Source organism: Colobus angolensis, unplaced genomic scaffold (assembly GCF_000951035.1).
Source record: "Colobus angolensis palliatus isolate OR3802 unplaced genomic scaffold, Cang.pa_1.0 Scaffold257, whole genome shotgun sequence".
NCBI lineage: Eukaryota > Metazoa > Chordata > Mammalia > Primates > Cercopithecidae > Colobus > Colobus angolensis.
Window position 1 is genome coordinate 2627599 of NW_012115788.1, and position 5121 is coordinate 2632719.

The 5121-nt window shown below is 45.8% G+C and overlaps 1 non-coding gene across 1 annotated transcript; it reads left to right on the plus strand.

Moving 5' to 3' along the window:
* The first annotated feature begins 3298 nt into the window (after window positions 1–3298).
* TRNAD-GUC lies at window positions 3299–3370 on the plus strand. Its single transcript has one exon. It is a non-coding gene; the product is annotated as a tRNA-Asp (tRNA).
* The last annotated feature ends 1751 nt before the right edge of the window (window positions 3371–5121 follow it).

Below are 5121 nucleotides of genomic sequence, written 5' to 3' on the forward strand. Positions count from 1 at the left end.
GTAAAATCTGTAGTTTTGTTTTTTTAGTATTTGTACAATTTTTATAAATATATTCATATGCTATGGATGTTAATCTGCTTTTTACTTTTTTCACTAAATGTTAAGGATTTTAGGATCTATACATATTGCTGTGGTATAGATCCATTATTTCAAATTGCTACATAATATATATACTCCCTGGTGTGAATTCACTCATTGTACCTATTTACACCTCCAGTGATGGAAATTAATATTACCTCCAATTCCTTGTACTACAAACTATGATGAACTTCCTCATAGTGTCCCTTCATAGATCCAGTGTGAGAATTTATTTGGGCTCAGATCCAGGAATGGGATTGCTGGATCACAAAGCATATGTTTGTTTAATATGAGTAAGAGGTATCAGGTTTCTCTGCTGAATGGAAGTGCTGGTCTACACACATTTGTTCCTTCCCTGCTCCCCGACCCCTGCAATCAACCAAAGAGTGCCTATAAACTACAATCACCAACGATCACAGGCTGAATGTTATTATCATCTATTTGGGACACAGCAGAAGGAAGCAATGGGGTGACAGGTGGACTGAGAACAGGAGAGACTCAAAGGGGCCAACAAGTGGCCAGCTGGAGTGGACTGGAGTGGAATCTGAAAGCCTGGAGGCTCTGGCTTTGCAAGGTAAGGGTGGGCCAGGGCCAGGCAGCAGGAGACCCCAGACCTGACAATGGGAGCTCACCTAAGCCATGGCTCAGACACCCAACAGGTGTGCTTTCCTCAGTGCCTGCACTTGCCAGTGCTGACTCGGCCGCCTTCCAGGGTATCCTGCTGCCCAGCGGCTGCCTCCTGCTCTTCTTATCCATGGTGGCCTAGTGGGGCTATTGTCTCCTCTCTCCAGGTTCCTTTGTCTCTCTTACATCACTCCTCCTGCAACCTGGTACCACGAAGACTGCCAGAATTTGAATAGGTTGCAGGGAACTGGAGGGAAGTCCAGGCAGGGCCACCACCCCAGACTCTCCATGGGGCACCATCTTGCTCCCAATCTGGAATCTGTTCATTTCCCAGCCTGTACCCAAACCCAACTCAGACCTTTGTACTCAGCCCCACCCACTTCTCCAGCTGTCTGGGTCCTGGGGCAGCCCTCTTTGTCACTGGCATCCAGAACCAGGCCAGGTCTTCTGGTAAGACCCTAAGGCTGGTGACGTGTTGACCTCGCTTGTCCTTTATTGCTGAGAACTAAGCTCTTGACTGTGTCAATGTCATGGCACCATATTCTTTGACCTCTGAGAAGTCCTTGCCACAGTGACCCTTTCCATGCTCCTTTGAGGGGAGTTACTCTGCCATTCGGGATGGCAAGAGGCACCATCAGGTTGTATTCCTGAGACCTCAGTACCCCTGGGCCTCCAGGCCCAGCCACCTCGCCCAGCCTCAGAAGACAATTTGAAAAGTCTCCCACTGACCAAAGATGGGACAAATCACATTTCAATAACAATGAGAATTGCAACAGACTGTCAATTAGTTATCTATTACTGTACAATAAATTACCGTAGAGTTTTGCTTAAAGGCAACACATTTATTGTATCACACAGTTTCTGAGAATCAGGAACCCAGGAGCAGCTTACCTGGTGGTTCTGTCTCAAGGTCTCTAATGACACAGCAGTTAGGCTGCGAGCTGGGGATACATTAATCTGAATCTGGGTCCGAAAGATCTGCTTTCAAACTCCCTTATGTAGCTTTTGGCAGGAGACTTCGGTTCCTCATGACGTGTGCTTCTTCACATGACTGTTTATAACACGGCTTCCCCCAGAGTGAGTATAGAGAGAAAGTGGGAGTTGTCCAGCGAGTGCCCACCTAATCTCGGACGTGACACAGCATCATGTCTGCTATGTTTTATTGGCTATACAGACCAATGCTTGTACAATGTGGGAGGGAAGTATACAAGGCTGTGTGGCCAGGAGTCATTGGGGACCATCTTGGAAACTGACTCTCACAGTCCGAAACCCTTCAGATATGCTTTAATCTATGAGTTCACAACAATATTTAAAACAAACAAACAGCTGGGCATGGTGGTCAGAGCCTATAGTCCCAGCTATTCAGGAGGTTGAGGAAGGAGGATTATTTGAGCCCAGGAGTTTGGGGCTATAGTGTACTATGACTGTGCCTGTAAATAGCCATTGCACTCCCGCCTGGGTAATATAGCAGACTCCACCTCTACAAACAAACAAAGTTGTTCTTCTAAGGATGACAGAGAACCATACGTTATCTTAAAAACTGGGGAAATAGGCTGGGCGCGGCGGCTCATGCCTGTAATCCCAGCACTTTGGGTAGGCGGATCACGAGGTCAGGAGTTCGAGACCAGACTGACCAACGTGGTGAAACCCCATCTCTAGTAAAGATACAAAAAATTAGCCAGGCATGATGGCGTGCACCTGTAATCCCAGCTACTTGGGAGGCTGAGGGAAGAGAATCGCTTGAACTCGGGAGGCGGAGGTTGTGGTGAGCCGAGATTGTGCCATTGCTCTCCAGCCTGGGCAACGGAGTGAGACTTCGTCTCAAAACAAAACAAACAAACAAACAAAAAAAACAACAACAGCAGCAAAAACCAAAGAATAGATGAGTAAAAGTTTCTCTTTATGAAATTATTTCAGCTGGGCCAGGCACGGTGGCTCACACCTGGAATCTCAGCACTCGGGGAGGCCGAGGTAGGCAGATCACAAAGTCAGGAGATTGAGACCATCCTGGCTAACACGGTGAAACCCCTTCTCTACTAAAAATACAAAAAATTAGCTGGGCATGGTGGCATGCGCCTGTAGTCCCAGCTACCCGGGAGGCTGAGGCAGGAGAATCGCTTGAACCCAGGAGGCGGAGGTTGCAGTGAGCCGAGATCGAGCCACTGCACTCCAGCCTGGGCAACAGAGTGAGACTTCGCTCAAAAAACCAAAAATCAAAACAACAACAGCAAAAACCAAACAATAGATGAGTAAAAGTTTCTCTTTATAAAATTATTTCAGCTGGGCCAGGCACGGTGGCTCATGCCTGTAATCCCAGCACTTTGGGTGGCCGAGGTGGGTGGATCACGAGGTCAGGAGATTGAGACCATCCTGGCTAACACGGTGAAACCCCTTCTCTACTAAAAATACAAAAAATTAGCTGGGCATGGTGGCATGCGCCTGTAGTCCCAGCTACCCGGGAGGCTGAGGCAGGAGAATCGCTTGAACCCGGGAGGTGGAGGTTGCAGTGAGTCAAGACTGATTGCACCACTGCACTCCAGCCTGAGTGACACAGCGAGATTCTATCTCAAAAAAAAAAAAAAAAAAAGGCGGGGGGTCCTCGTTAGTATAGTGGTGAATATCCCTGCCTGTCATGTGGGAGACCAGGGTTCGATTCCCTGATGAGGAGGCTAATTATGTTTGGCTGGGTACGGTGGCTCACGCCTGTAATCCCAGCACTTTGGGAGTCTGTGGCGGGTGGATCCTGAGGTCAGGAGATCGAGACCATCCTGGCTAACATGGTGAAACCCCATCTCTACTAAAAATACAAAAAAATTAGCTGGGCATGATTGTGGGCGCTGGTTGTCCTAGCTACTCCGGAGGCTGAGGCAGGAGAATGGTGTGATCCCAGGAGGTGGAGCTTGTGCCGAGATCGCTCCCCTGCACTTCCAGCCTGGGTGACAGAGTGAGACTCCATCTCAAAAAAAAAAAAAATTATTTCAGCCAATGAAAATTACATAACAGGATTAGAATTTCCTATTACAAGCCACCTATAAATTAATGAATCTAGGTACTAAGCATCAAATGTTATTAATAATGATAAGGAACAGAAACCAGACATTGAGTGCCATCTAATGAAAGAACAGATCACCCACTAGATCTTGCCAAACAGACTGAACATGTCTGATGAAGCCTCTGGATTCAGTTGTCAACTTCCAGGAAGAGAGGTAGGAGGAACATATTGTACTGTTCCCCAAATATGCAATCAGCAAAATCCATACTGGAGAGAATCTCTATAGGCCAAATGGCTTGGGTTATTCAATAGAAAAAGTGTAAGGAAAAGAGATGGAGGGAAACCCTGACATTAAAAGAAACAGAAAAGACCAATTTTTTTTTTTTTTTAGATGGAGTCTCACTCTGTTGCCTAGGCTGGAGTGCAGTGGCGCGATCTTGGCTCACTGCAACCTCTGCCACCAGGGTTCAAGCAATTCTCCTGCCTCAGCCTCCTGAGTAGCTGGGATTACAGGCGCTTGCCACTGCGCCTGGCTAATTTTTGCAGTTTTTAGCACAGACGGGGTTTCACCATCTTGGCCAGGCTGGTCTTGAACTCCTGACCTCGTGATCCACCTGCCTCGGCTACCCAAAGTGCTGGGATTACAGGCGTGAACCACTGCGCCTAGCCCCAGTGTTTTTAAAAAAATAGTCCAGACTAACTCCAGAAGCAAGGAGTGTACACTTGATTGATAAAATCATAAAGAAATTCAAGGAAGGTATAAAAGTCTGAATAGTGGAAGGAAATTATTTCTATAGAAGTCAAGATCATTGTTACTTTTTGAGGGAGGGACAAGACAGTGATTGAGATGTGGCACATGGAGAGAGGCTTCTGGGAGGCTGGCAGTTTTATTTCTCGACCTGGTAGATAGTTACAAGAGCATTTACCTGGCAGTAATTCACTAAGACATTAATTTGAGTTATGGGATTTTTCTGGATCTGTGTTTTAGTTTTACAATAAAAAATAAAAAACAACATTTCTGAAGATAATACATGAACGTAAAATATTCAAAGTGTGTGTGTGTATAAAATTTCCTCTCTCATTTTAAAAGCATAAATGGTAGAATTACAATACCATGCATATATTCTGATCTTTGCTTATTTTACTGAATATTTTATTTTGTAGATCATTCTGTATCAAATAGGGCCAAATGGGATAAGAATTCAATCTCAACTTCTAGGCTAGAACCAATATATTTTAACTTACAAATAACAGTTTAAATAAGTGGATACTTTTTCCTAAGAATATATTCCATTAAGTCAGAAGATGTCTCAATATAGAGATAGCATGTGGGCCGGGCACGGTGGCTCATGCCTGTAATCCCAGCACTTTGGGAGGCCGAGGCAGGCGGATCACGATGTCAGGAGTTTGAGACTAGCCTGACCAAT